This window comes from Zalophus californianus, chromosome 3 (genome assembly GCF_009762305.2).
Source record: "Zalophus californianus isolate mZalCal1 chromosome 3, mZalCal1.pri.v2, whole genome shotgun sequence".
In the NCBI taxonomy this organism is placed as follows: domain Eukaryota; kingdom Metazoa; phylum Chordata; class Mammalia; order Carnivora; family Otariidae; genus Zalophus; species Zalophus californianus.
Window position 1 is genome coordinate 133,788,899 of NC_045597.1, and position 15,125 is coordinate 133,804,023.

At 40.8% G+C, this 15,125-nt stretch overlaps 1 long non-coding RNA gene and 1 other non-coding gene across 2 annotated transcripts; one reads left to right on the top strand and one right to left on the bottom strand.

Annotated features, from left to right (window-relative positions):
• Positions 1 to 1,605: 1,605 nt before the first annotated feature.
• Positions 1,606 to 1,707, bottom strand: LOC113921162. Its single transcript, XR_003519561.1, has one exon. It is a non-coding gene; the product is annotated as a U6 spliceosomal RNA (small nuclear RNA).
• LOC113921031 lies at positions 1,649 to 12,849 on the top strand. The gene is made up of 3 exons (XR_003519482.1): positions 1,649 to 1,703; positions 3,919 to 3,997; positions 12,613 to 12,849. It is a non-coding gene; the product is annotated as an uncharacterized LOC113921031 (long non-coding RNA).
• Positions 12,850 to 15,125: the final 2,276 nt, after the last annotated feature.

Consider the following 15,125-nt stretch of genomic DNA (forward strand, 5'->3'; position numbering starts at 1 on the left):
TCACCCTCCTTCTCCTCCCCCACCTTGTCTCAGACTCTGGTGTCTTCATGCCTTCAGGATTTCTTAGAGGTGAGTTCATTGTTTAAAGGCATTTTTAATTGTTTATAGTATTTGTTGGAGGCCAAAGTGTTTGACCTCAGTTGGGGGATTGATAATTCCTACAGCAGAGATTCGGCCTTTGTGGTAAAATTATCCAATACGCACAGCCCTTTGATCCAATAAAGCGCGCGCGCGTGTGTGTGTGTATGTGTGTGGGTGTCCTTATTCAACAGTGGAGGAAGGCCTAAGTAGACCACGGCTTCAGTCTGGGGAAGCTCCTTAGAGCAAACAAGGTCTCGTTTAGGTGGCTTTCTCCCACCAAGGAACCCTTCTTCCCCCTCAGAAGCCATGTGTCCGAAACTGCATCCCCTGGATGCCCCTGCCATCTGGCTCAGCAGAGACTTTATAGCTGTGAGACTGCATGCGGCAGCATCACCGAGTGGGGGAGGAGACACCATCTTTATGATCAGAATTCCTCATGGGTGCAGAGCTCTTACCACGCCTGCACTTCATGCCCTCCCTGAGCGCCTGACAAGTGCGGCCTTGCTGACTCTCCCTGACCAAACTTGGTGGACTGTTCCCCCACAGAGAATGAAACTGAGACTCAGGGGCAGAGTCCCTTGCCCTGGGGGTCATGGCTGATAGCAGCGGAGCCAGGATTTAGGCCCAGGTCCACCCGACCCCCACCACACTCAAATTTCTATGCTGCATCTCTACTTTTTTGCTCAGACAATGGAATTTAAAATCAATATGCGTTTGTTGATCAGTCAGAAATGACAGCAGATTTGTTTGTTTTCCAAACCGGACTCGGGTCGGGGTCGTGTCTTCCTTCGTCCATCTTAATGCCTTTCGCCCTTGGAGGCCATCATAGAGCACTGGCTTCAGAGTTATAGGTAAGTTCAAATCGGGCCCTGGCTCACGAGGGCTGATGTGCCCGAGAGGCTTCACAGAGATGTGGCCTTATGTCCTCCGCCCAAGTTCAGTGTTCAGTGAACAGAGGAGAATCGAAGAACTGCAGCTACATTTTTGAACTTTTTGTTTGGGAACAATTTCAAACTTACAAAAAAGCCGCAAAGATAAAAGTAGTACAGGAGCACCTATATTGTCTTCATTTTCCTCCACTTGCTTTATCGTTTGCATGTTTCTCCCCTACTCCATATATATGTATATTTATATAAAACAGTTCAGAGAAAAACGTCATATACATTGAATATACATCTGTATTTATCTCTCTAGCTGTACATATGTATATTGTTTATATGTAAAATGTAGTTTTTTCAGAACAATGTAGAAGTAAGTTCCACACTTCATGGCCCTTCACTCCTAAATATTTTAGTGTGTGTCTTCTAGGACTAGGAGCATCCTATTACATAACCATACAGCCTGACAAAGTGCTTTTATCTGATCTATGCTCCACAAATCAGTGTTGTTGGCTGACCTGTCAGTGTCCTTTATAGGACCTCCCCTCTGGTACGGGCTCCGCTCTAGGGTCAGATCCCACATTTGGCTCTCATGTCTTTTTAGCCTCCTTTAATCTGGCTTTTATGATGTCGATCTCCTGTTGCCCCCATTTTTTTTTTCTTCACAAATTTGTGTATCATCTTTGTGCAGGGCAATGCTAATCTTCCCAGTATTGTTCCAACATTCGTCTATCTGCTGCCAAAGTGAGTACTGCGTGCCATTTTGTTTCATACACGTTTCTCATTCTGTGTTTGGTGTTTCCTCATGGTTACATTGGTTATATAATCACAGCCAGAATGCTGCCCGGATGAGGTGTGTCCTATCCTCCACATCTGGAGCCACACAATGTCATCTGTCCCACGCAGATGATAATTTGGACCACCCAGTCAAGGTGTTGTATAATTTCTCCATTGTCCGCTTGCTGGGTTTTTTTTCCCCTCCCTTGACACTAGTAAGCGATATGAGGGGAGTCACTTTAAGACGACACAACTAGTCTCCGAAGAGCAACTATTTAAGAGCACTTTTCCCGTGCTGAGCACTGTGTGGCCTCTTTTCATCCTAGGGAGGCTCCTTCCATTTCTCATGACCACAAGCCTGTCTTCTCTTGGCTCAAAGCCCTCCCTTGGCTAGGCTGTATCAGAAGTGGGATCAGATCTGCAGTTGTTAATGCTGTGATTAGGCAGCTGCGGATGGAATTGGAGCAGAGAAAAAGAGAAGAAATGTTAATTAGAGGGCCCTGTTGAGAGGGAGAGACAGCTTCCAGAAGCCTGGCTTAGCTCCAGGAAAGGGAGAAACTGATCCGAGGGGATGGGAGTAAGGAAGTTAGAGGTACCGAGCTACACTAGGAAGCCTTGGCCTGGTTCCATGAAACTGAGCCCCCACCTCTGACTCTGTGGGCCCCGGGGCTCGTCTGCAGCATTCTCAGGGGGCAGTGGCCTCCAGGAACATCTGAGGGAGGATGCCCTCTGGAAAATGGGGCCAGTGGTTGCCAAGGCTTCTAAAAAGACCACAAAATCCAACAGCCTCATGACAAAGAAGAATAAGGCCCAACTTTAATCGCTTCAGGGCCCCCGAGGAGCCACATGAACTCCTGTTCAGACCCTGGTTATGCACAGAGCTGAGCTGTGTGGGAAACAAAATTCTCCAACCATTCACTGAGAAATTCAGGACTGAGAGAGCTAGGTTTTCATCCATCCCTTCTGTAAAACAAAGACATAAATAAAAGTGTCTTCATTATTTAATTCTATTGTATGAACCCCAAATAGGCCTTTGACAGAATCCACCTTCAGTTGGTGGGTCCTGTCAGAAACCAAACTCTGCATATAAGGAATAAAACAAAACAGAAAGAAGAGTTTATTGCAAGACTTTCAAAATGCAGCCTGGGAAACTCATGGCTCTGGGAGAAGCGAGTTCAAGGTTCCTTATAGACTAAGAGATATTTTATGGGGTAAATGCAGAAGTTATTTGGCTTTTTCAGCTGATTGGTTGCCTAATGGTCTTCTTTCTTCTTTGGATCAGGGCAGCTGAGTCAGGGGAGCAAGTTAAGTCCTGACATGTCATAAACAGACTTGGTATTTAGGGATTGGCTGGTGCCTTCTGCTGAGTTTTTTTTTTTTAATGATTTATTTATTTTTTTATTTTAGAGAGAGAATGTGCGAGTGTGGGGGAGAAACAGAAGGAGAGGGAGAGAGAATCCTCAGGCAGAATCCACTCTGAGTGTGGAGTCTGATGTGGGGCTCGATCCCGGGACCCTGAGATCATGACCTGAGTCAAAATTAAGAGCTGGCCGCTTAACTGACTGAGCCACCCAGGCACCCTTCCCCTGCTGATTTCTAAGAACCATAAATTCCTATAAGGTTAGGTTAGGTTTCCTTTATGCACCTATGCTGACCATTTCCATTTTGTCTCTGACATAAGAGATTCCGTTTTGTTTTGGTTCAATGGTCCCTGAAGAAGGGCTGCCAAGAAGCATTGTGAGGCTTCTCTACCTAGTTGGGAGGGTGCCCTGGAAGACAACAGTGCACAGCATTTTTCTGTCCAACTATCCTTCCATTCATTCTTTCAGCCAATGAAAGATTTTATTTTTAAGTAATCTCTATACCCAATGCAGGGCTCAAACTCACAACCCTGAGATCAAGAGTCGCATGCTCTATAGACTGAGCCAACCAGGTGCCCCTCAATCAATGAATATTTCTTGAGTAGCTACTATGTACCTAGAGACCCAGGACACTGAGCTAGAGATGGGGAAGGAAGAAAACTTCCTAACAATAAAAGGAGAAACAATTCTATCCTGATTGGGTGAATAGATGAAATCTTTACTTTTCCCATCGTTGAGAAAACATATAGCCTCTAATGATGTTTAGAAATAAATAATCTAGAATCTCCTAAAAGAAAATAACTTTTTTTCTTTTACTCCAGGGAAAGAAAATAAAGAAACAGACGCTGATCTTTAACTAGAATTGACCACTAAATCTGTGAGATATGGGGCCACTAAAAGGTTGGTATTTCACTTCGACATTGGGCTTTATAACTGGACACATTGCAGACCCTAGAGTGATTCAGCACTTTCCTATGCTCTCTGTCTTGAGCCTATAGAAAATAGGTCAAGTAAGCCAGGAGCTGCCCAGAGGGAAGAGGCTGGAAAGAAGCTCACAGGCCAGCCTTTCTGGGGAGCAGGGGGGTGGGACCATGAGACGCAGGTTCCAGGACCAGAACCCCTGCCTCCCCTACAGCCATTGTGCTAACAGATGATGGATGCCGGAGCCATCCTTTGCCAGTGGATTTTTAGGGAAGGGAAGCAGCAGGGCTTTTTCTGAGCCAATGCACAGACTCCTGGGAACAGTTGAAGTTTCTGCTGTTTAAGGAATTAAATGGTTGGAAGCTCACTCATGCATTGAAAACGCTCCCCAGGATTATACTAAAATGTTGGGCAGGGGTTTTTCCTGGTACAGAGAAATTCTGGGGCTGGATGGTGTGCTGCAGGAAGAGGCTCCAGAGACAAAGCCGTGCTTGGGAGCTAATTCTGCAGGATGGGAATGTGGTGGCTGACAGCCTGACTTCCCCTCACGGGGTTCAGCCCACTCAAATCCAAACCTATGGAACAAACTTCTTCCAATAAGGCCCAGGACAAGAGCTCATGCTTTTAGTCATTCTGGCTATATGTTCAACCAGGCGGATGCCCATGATGATATAGAGAGAAGGAAGTACACCAGAAGCCTAGTCTCTGTCATGGGAAACTACCATTCATCATCCTTACCAGTACGGGACAGGGCCAAGAACCACGAAGTAAGGAAAATGAAATAAACCAACAAAACAACTGAGAAGCCAGCATTGATGTTACACAATGTTCCATAGTTTTGTTTATACCCTACCTATTTTCAAAAACAGCATTTGAGCAACTTTAGATTGTTTACTTGTGAAATCTCTCAGGGCCCCTTTCAGAATCCATTTATACTAACTTTATACATAATTCTCATCCATTGTCTAAACTCTCAGATATAAAAAGCAACAAATGATTAAATGTGGAAGAAGCTACTACCGCAGGTAGTAACTGATAACAGCAGGAAATGGCAGGTGCCAACAAGAAGGGAGAGAGAAAAACTATAATAGTGCCAAGAACTTAAAACCAACCATCTGGGCCCATTTAGTGTAGGGTTAAATAATCCTTGGAGTCTTAAATCTATTCTAGATTGGGCCATTTATGATATTTTTATGAGTAACCTGGAGTCTCTAAGAAAAGGTAAAATAATGTTCATTTTGCCTTGTTTAGGAAACTGGAATATATTTGTTCAGGAAGATTTTTTGTCTCACACAGCATTAAAATTCTAAAGTCTTCTGTTTAAATGATTAAACTTTCAAGTATCGGAAGACTTAGTCATCTAGAAAGACTTATGGTACAAGGTTCAGAGAAGCCCAGATAGCAAATTTTCAGCTTCAACACAGGTGTGTTTGGGGTTTAAATCAGTTGATTCTTGGTACAAATTATACTTCTCATCTTGAAAGGTATGATTTGGGACTTCACATAGACCTCTGCAAATAGCATTAATACAATTCATACAGCAATGAATCAGAACCTTAGGATCAGTTTTTCAGTTGGAATCCATATGGGCTTACAAATGGATTCAATGCCTCCCTAAATTAAAAAGGGAATTTAGAAATAGAATTCAAGGTGTTTGATATACTGCAACCATGTATCTTTTTGGTTTGGTTGGTTATGTCCTGGACCCCGGAAATTGGCTGGATGTAGGGAACACTGGCCATAGTCTTTGTCTGCTAAGAGTCCATTCCCCTTCTTACTTAGAGGGAATCGTGGTGGAAAGCTGGCCCAAGCATCTTTCCTAGCCTCTAAGCATATGGGCATATGACCCAGGATTGACCAAGCATTGGCTTTCAATCCACGGGAAGTGCTAATAATTGGTGAAGTCTACATTATTTTAATAAGATAGGGAGGGATATTGGGAGAAATGTCTGCCCATGGAAAAAACCAAGGTAGCTTGTAGTATCAATTGCCTGTGATGTGATGTGATGTGTGTGTGACAGAAAGACCCCTAGTTCATGCGTTGGGGTATGAGTGATGATGAGCCAAGGGAAACAGAGACAATATCAGAGAGAGACTCTGAATCTGCCCTAACATTTATATACGAGGGTGAGGCATGGGTTGGATCTAGTCATGCAAAAGGTGAACATAATTTTGATAATAATAGTAACAATAATATCTTATATTTTTGAATGCCTACTATGTGCTAAGGAATTAGCATGAAATTCTTATTTAACACTCATTGTTAATGTATATGGTAAAGCCTATTCATATCCCTATTTGACAACATCAAACAGCACTGCTGTCTTGCCAAACCCAGGGGCAATTCTTAAGTCCTCATTTTGATCTTTAGTGGCATAGAATATATTAATCTCTCCCCTTCTTTGGGAGGTTACCTACTTTGTTTTCCAGGACATTATATTCTTTTGGTTATCCCATTTTTCTGGCCATACTCTTTCTTTTGTGGTCTATTCTTTCTTTGTTCTCATCAGTTATGTAGGGAGGTATCTGTCATCCTAAGCCCTCACACTCTGTATAGGTAATCCCATAATTTATAATACCATTTCTGCTCAAGGTCACAGTGATAATAGGAGGTGGAGGCAGAATTCCAACCCATGTGGTTCAGCTCAAGAGCCTGAGTATGGAACTAGAGATTATACAGCAGTGGAGGCCCTCTTTAAGAAAAAGATACAAAATTACAAATAAAAATTAAGTAGAAAAGTGAACATTTATTTAGAATAAGAAAAGAAATCATAATAAACCGAAAATTTAAAGGGCTATCAGAGACTTCCACTTTTGGCTAAGATGGAATAACAGGCACCACATTTGCCTCCTACCAGATACAACCAACAACACCACAAAAAAGTGGGCAAGATAAACGAGATGGTGATTTTTCAAGAGACTGGATATCAAGAAGCCAAGGACACTAATCCCCAAGAAATGGGAAACAAATGAAACCTTATAATTGCCCTAACATACTTCATTGAGTGTTTCCAGGCTATAGGGCAAAGGAGAAAAAATCCAGGCAGAACCTGGTTGATTCCCTGGATAAAGAGGCTGAGCTGAGGGTCAGGCAAGGCAGCTAAAGTTCATGGAGTACTGGAAAGGACAGAGCTGCACAGAGAGAGAGAATTCCAAAGAACAGATAGTTCCCTTTAAGTATTTGGCAGAGCATTCATCAGTGTGTGTGTGTGTGTGTGTGTGTGTGTGTGTGTGTGTCTGTGTGTGTGTGAGAAGACTACGTAAGGCCAGGGAAAGAACCATCCAGAGGATTAGGAAGAACAATACCTAGAGTTTGTACAAGGCCAAGAATAATACCTCCTCCCACCACACAGACTGGAAATCCTCATAATTTTCAAAACATTAGGTAAAATACTCAGAAGCACATTGCCTAAATAGTAGGAAATAATGACCTCTAGACTGAAGACTGGTCTGCTCTCACCCATGAAATCTTAAAAAGAAGAAAAAGAATCAAACTGTTTCCTAGTAATTTAACTGCATCTCAGACATAGCCAATAATATTTATAGCAATTCAAATATATCCAGCAGCCAACAAGAAAAATTCATAACTGGCATTCAATAAAAAATTACCAGGTATGAATAGAAGCAGGAATATATGACCCTAATAAGGAAAAAAATCAATAAAAGTCAACTGGAACTTATACAGATGTTAGAATTGGTGGGCAGGAACACAGGGCAATTATTATAACGGCATGACATATGTTTAAAAAGGTAAGTAAAGACATGAGAGTCATTTAAAGACCCAAGTTAAATCTCTAGAGCTAAAAACTATAATGCCTGAAGCAAAAAATTAGAGAGAATTAATGGCAGAAGAATTAATTGCAGCAGAAAAGAGTAGTGAACTTGAAGACAAAGAGATATTTATCAGTTCTGAAATGAAGCAAAGAGAGGAAAAATAATTTTAAAAAATGAACACAGCATCTCTATACTAAGGGACATCTTCAAATGGCCTAATATATAAGCAGTTAGAGTTCTGAAAAGGAAATGGGCAAAGAAAAATTATTTGAAGAACAATGGTCCCCAACTTTCCAAATTTCATTAAAAGTACATGGAGCTTAATGACCCCAACCACCAAAAAAAAAAAAAAAAAAAAAATGAAGAAAGCTACACCAAGGCATATCATAATCAGATCGCTGGGAAAATCTTAAAAGCAGCTTAGAGGAAAAAGGCCAGGTTACACTCAGAGAAACAAGGATAATAATGATGGCAAGTTTCTCATCAGAAAAACACACATGCACACAAGCAAAGCACAAGACACTGGAGCAACATGTTAAAAGGACTGAAAGGATAAAAAAGAACCCTTTCAATATCTGATTTTATTTTTTTCTTTAAATTTTTTATTGTTATGTTAATTACCATACATTACATCATTAGTTTTTGATGTAGTGTTCCATGATTCATTGTTTGTGCATAACACCCAGTGCTCCATGCAGAATGTGCCCTCTTTAATACCCATCACCAGGCTAACGCATCCCCCCACCCCCCTCCCCTCTAGAACCCTCAGTTTGTTTCTCAGAGTCCATCGTCTCTCATGTCAATACCCGATTTTATACCCAACAAAGACATTTTTCCAAAAAGTGAAGGCAAAAGAAAGACTTTACAGATATAAAATGCAATAAATTTATCACTTATAGACTCATAAATAAGAAATATTAAAGGAAGTCCATCAGGCAGAAGAAAAATGATACTAGATGGAAATAAGGATCTACAAAAAGACTGAAGAATATTGAAGGTTATAACTACATGGATAAATATATACTATTTTATCTTATATTTAAATCTAGTTTTATAAAAGATAATTAATCGGCCATTAGTCATCAGGGAAATGCAAATCAAAACCACAATGAAATACCACCAGGATAGCTATAGTCAAAAAGACAAATAGTTAAAAGTGTTGATGAAGATGTGGAGAAATTGGAACACTTATAATTGCTCATGGGCATGTAAAATGGTGCAGCTGCTCTGGAAAATGGTCTGACGGTGCCGCAAATGGTTAAACATAGAGTTACCATGTGATTCAGCAATTCTACTTGTAGGTATACATTGAAGTAAAATGAAAACATATATCCACACAAACACATGTACATGAGTGTTGTTGACCTTTTTTTTTTTTTTTAAAGAGCCAGCTATTTAACCAGTAAAATTAGTTTATTTGGGAATAGCAGAGAATTGTAATTTGGGACAAGCCAACTGTGGTGAACCATAGACAAGTTCAGGGAACAGAAAAGAGTGGCTTGCTTTTACCAGGGAAAGAAAGAAGCTGGGAGGGGCTGTTATAACTTCTTGTTGGCTGAGTGTGGTGGTTTCTCATTGGGTGGGCTGTTGCTAGGCAGGGAGGAATTCTTCCTTCTTCCTGATGGGGTATGTAGAGTGAGCTTCTTCCTGTTGGGGAATGTGAGATACGCTTCTCACAGTGAGTGGTAGTGCTTGAGAGGTAGTGCATCAGAGCTCCTGACTCCAGTTTAAATGAGGTTTCCTTTATTTGTTTTCAGAGTGTTCATACCAACATTATTTATATAGTTCCAAAGTGGAAACAACCCAAGTGTTCATCAACTGATACAAGTATTTAAAAGTAACATTTATATAATGGGATATTATTCAGCAATAAGAAGGAATAAAATACTGATACATACTACAACATGAATGAACCTTCAAAGCATGCTAGACAAAAGAAGCCAGTCATAAAAGACCATATATTGTATGATTCCATTTATATGAAATGTCCAGAATAGGCAAATCTATAGAAAGGAAATTAGTAGTTACTTATGGTTGGAAGGACGGAGGATTTGGGAGATACAGGCTAAAAGGGGTTTCCTTTTGGGGTGATAAAAATGTTCTGGCATTAGATAGTGGTAATGATTGCACAATCTTGTGACTATACTAAAAAACACTAAATTGTGTTTTTTATTCAAATCCAAAAGGTGTATTATATAGTATATGAATTATATCTCAATAAAGCAGTTAGAAAAATGGTAATTGTTTAAACAAAAATAATAACAATCATGAGTTTTGTAACATATGCATAAGTAGGATGCATGAAACACAGTATAAAGGCCTAGAGGGAATAATTGGAAATATACTCTTGTAAGGTTCTTACACTCTACATAAAGTGATATAATTTTACTTGAAAGCATATCATCTATATTAATGATGTAGAGTGCAACCCCCAAAAGCAAACACTAAAATAAGAAAGCGAAGAGTTATAGTCAATAAGCCAACAAAGGAGATAAAATGAAATTGTAAAAAGTACTCAATCAAAAAGGAGGCAGAAAAGTAGAGGGAAAAGAATAAAGAACAGATGGGACAAATAGAAAACAAAAAACAAGATGATAGGCTTAAAGCTAGCCTTATCAGTAATCATATTACATATAAATGCTGATTAAAAGGTAGAGATTGTCAAATTGATTAAAGAAGCAAGAACTAATTATATGTTGCCTGCAAGAAACACACTTTAAATATAAAGATACAAATAAGTTGGATATAAAAAAATGGGAAAATTTACCATGTTAATACCAATCAAAATAAAGCTAAATGGCTATATTTCAATCAGAGAAAGTAGATTTCAGAGTAAAGAGTATTACCAAGGCTACAAAATGTCATTTTCTAATGATGAAAGAGCCAATTCATCAAGAGAACATAAAAATCCTAAATATTATGCACCTACTAACAGAGCTTTAAAATACATGAAGTGAAAACTAACAAATGCAAAGAGAAGTAGAAAAATCTTTGATTATAGCTAGAGATTTCAATTCACCTTCCTCAAAAAATCAATAGAATAAGTAGATAAATAAGAAAATCAATGAGGGTATAGAAGACCAAATCAACGCTACCAACCAACTAGACCTAACTGACATTTAGGGAGCATGCCATCTAATCAGAGTGGAATACACATTCTTTTTATAGTCCGTTTGCTAGGGTAGACCATATTCTGTAGCATGAAATAGTCCCGATACATTTAAAAGGATCCAAGTCACTCAAAACATGCTCTGTAATCATAATGGAATTAAATAAGAAACCAACAAAACAAAGATCTCTGGAAAGTTTCCAAATCTTTAGAAACTAAAGAATATACCTCTAAATGGGTCAAAGAAGAAATCAAAAAGAAAATTAGAGAGTATTTTAAACTGAATGCAAATAAAACCACAACCTATCAAAGAGCAGGTAAGAGAAGCTTACAAGGTTATTAAGGGTCCCAAGGAAATGAGGGTAATGGCTATATTCACTATCTTAATTGTGATGTGATTCACTATCTGGAGGGTGATAATTTCATGGGTTTACAGAAATGTCAAAACTTACCAAATTGCCTAGTCTAAATATGTGCAGTTTATTCTATATCAATTACATCTCAATAAAGTAGTTTAAAAAGTCATTTAAAAAGCTGATAGATGCTGAAAACATAAAATAATCCAGAAAATAACATTTTCATTAATTAACCTTCTGATGCATCTCTAAAGTCCTTTTTTCCCTAGAAATTTTTGCTGAATACTCTTTAATTGCCTTTCTATATGACAAAGATTTTGTAACATTATATTTTACAGCTAGAATAGAAAGAATTCAGTCTTTCCTCTATCATTGTTAATCAGAATTGTTTTTTTATTTTTTATATTTGAGAAAAGTTTCAAACTATTTTATTCCACTGGTGACAATTCTGCATTCTGCTTGATATCATTAAATATCACCAGTAGAAGGTGAATCAGATACACTAAAATGAGATTTGCATATGTTTTCATTTATGACGTACTTGCTGTTTTTAGTGCTTCTCTAGGATTGGCCCCTATTAAAACAGGAACTTTGATAGTTTCTCTTTTGTGCAATTTCAGTTGTATAAGTTGCATTTTAAAGTATAATTACTGAGTGCATATAGGTACCAGGCACTATTCTAAGTACTTCAGGAAAAGCAGTGAATGAAATTGGCAAAAAAAAACATGGTCTTCGTGGAGCTTATATTTTAATGACAGTAATAAAAGAAAGTAATAAAAACTGAAAATTTATAGTATGATATATCATTAAGTGCTCTGACAGAAAATAAAGCAGGAAATGAGGATGAGGGTGGAATTTTATACAGCAAGGTTATGGGAAACCTTGCTGAAAAGGTGACTTTTGAGAAAAACTCTGAAGAATCGCAGGGTGAGAGCCATGGGGATATCTGGAGGAAGAACATTCTCTGTAGAGGGATAGCACGTGTGGAAACTTGAAGCTGGCATGTGTGGGGAGTGTGGGGAATGAAGTGGGGAGTGTGGGGAATGAAGTAGCTCCTGTGGGGTGAAGAAGGTGAGAGAGGTAGGAGAGGAAATCAGAGAGGTGTAGCATCCAGAGCTGTAGACAAGTGCAGTTTTTACGCAAGGCATGATAGGAGCCATGGGAGGATTTTAAGCAGAGGGGTGACATGATCTGATTTGTGTTTTAACACTATCACCGTAGTGGGTTGAAGAGTGGACCCTAAACAATTTTCAAGTCTTAATCCCCAATACCTGTGAATGCAAACTTCTATGAAAATAGTCTTTGTAGATAATAATGAAGTTAAGGATCTCAAAATCATATCATACTGGATTTAGGATGGACCCTAAACCCAATGACTTTTGTCCATATAAGAAGAGAAATGGACACAGAAACACCCAGATACATGGAGAAGAAGACAATGTGAAGACAGAAGCAGAGGTTGGAGTGATGTGTCTACAAGACCAAGGGAGGCCAAGAATTGCCTGCAACCACCAGAAGCTAGGAGAGAGGTGGGAACATCGAGATTCTCCCTCAGGAGCCTGCAGAAGTAAGCGCCTCTGCTGACACCTGGATTTCAGACCTCTGGCCTCCAGAAGGGTGAGAGAATAAATTTCCATTTTAATCCACCAAGTGTGTGGTAATGTGGCACATTACGGCAGCCCTAGCTAATGAGTACAGTAACGTTGGCTTCGGTGTGGAGAATTGACTGGAGTCCAAGTAAAGGAAGCCTCTCGGGAGGATACAGTGCCAGTCCAGGCGAGGCTGAGGTGCCAGGAACACAGTGGTGATGGTGCAGTGGTGAGACAAGGCCAAGTCTTGGGAGGATTTAAAGGTAGAGCCGAGTGGCAAGTTGGAGGTGCGGTATGAGAGAAAGAAGTTTGGTAGGAAGGTGTGTGGAGACTAAGCAGCTGAAGAGGTGGACTGTGCTGGTTCTTAAGTGCATGTTTCTAGGCTCATGTCTCTCTCAGACCAGCCTTCAGCTTTGCCAGTTTGCTCCACATTAAGCTTTGCTGACAGAGCTTAGAGGTGCTAGAGGGGATTGCAAGCCTGTGGAAGGAGGGGGCCATGTTCCATCATGAGGACTTCCTGTTCCTGTCAGCGACGCTGCCACAGTAGCTGGTTCCAATTTCCTCAAACCCCCAGAACAAGCCTCACTGGGCCCTCTCAGAGGTACCGGCACCTGGGGGCTTTGGTTCTCTCCTCAGAGATCTAGCTCTGTGGGCCCCACCTTGCAGACTGTAGGTTCAGATAACCCCAACCCTTCTTCTGTTCCCCTACCTCTTGGGGTAGTGGCTACCTCCAACACTGACCACCACAGTGTTACCTCAGAGGTCTTCTTTTGCCTTTTCAGTTATCAATGATTTATATTCAACCCTCTGTTAAAATAACTGTTGTGCTGTCAAAATCCCAAACAGACTCTGACTAATGCCGGAGGCATCAATTACTCCAAGAAACATGTGCGCTGGGAGGCTGTGGGAGTAGCAAGGTTTGGAGTCTGGGTTTGGACAACTTCTGTTTAGATGCCTATTAGCTAGCATGAAGTAGCCAGGAGAGATGTTGGCTCTGAGTTTTGAGTTCAGGGGAGAAGTTTGGGCTAGAGATAGCAATGTGGAGGTCACCACCACAGACAGGCATTTAAAGCCACAAGACCGCAAGCCTGTCTGGAGACAATTTGGTCTTATTTTTCTTTTTGATTCCAATGTCTCGGCACAGATCTTGGCACAGAGAGAGGCTTCCTAAAGATTTGTTGAATGAAGGGCACATGGTTGAAAGAATCAGCAAATGGCTTCATTGAGTTGTTGTGCTTGCAATAAACTGCTTTGAAAATGAAAAGGAAGTTTCCTAGGAATGAGAACTATTAGGAACGGGATGGACTCCCCACAACCCACTGGGGTGTGGGGTCGGGTGCAGAAACCAGCGTGACTGGCCTCCAAAGACGGCATTTGCCTTTAACAGCAAGCCTCCCCTTGGAGTTTTTTGGGAAACCAAGGCTTGATTTCTCTCAGTCCAAAACTAGTGTTTGGAAAAGGAGGCCCCAGTTCCCAGCAGTTCAACATGAGCATCCCTGGTCTGAGCTTCCTTACGAATAAAACCTGGCCTTTCCGTTTAATGTTTCTTTCTTTTATTCACCCTGGCCTCACACTTACCATCCGCTTCAAGTTCCAGTGAATTATTAATTATTCATCCCTCCTAGTCCTTTATCTTGGGAGCCGGGCTTCCTCAGGTTTAGTCTCACCTGTGGTCAAGGTGAACAATGGCAGGTAAGGCCCTTCCTCCTCTGGCCGGGAGCTGAGTGGGTGACAGGCAGTGCCTGGCCCTGGTGTCCCCGGTGGCCACCGCGGGCTGGTGCAGGCTGGGGGCCGCAGGGGTCCGGTGGCTGTCACGATTCTGCTTTTTCTGCTTGTTCACTGCAGCGGCATCACCGGAGGTGAGCAGTGAAAGCCCCAAAGGAAACAAAACAGGGTAAGAGAAAGAATCCCCGAAGCCATGTCTTCTCTGCTTGGAGAACTGGACTGTAGGCCTGGCCGATGTGCCCAAGCTGGGCTTGATCTTTCTGGCATGTGCTTTTGTTTTCATCCTGAAGAGGTGTTTCCCTTTTTAATGATGATATAGAAGATCTGCTAATCATGTGATGATGATGATGTCAACTGCAGAGTAAGAAGAATTAAAATTAGCGAGGTTTAAGTAAATTTGATTTAAGGTACGATTGAAAACTGCTCACTGTGCACCCCTCCACATGTATGTTTGTTTAACATGTTCTCGTCAGAAGTATGTTAAGCAACAGCTGTGAATTTTATCGCAACTAGGTAGACATAGTAAATAGGAAATTTTTGCTCCTTCTAATTAG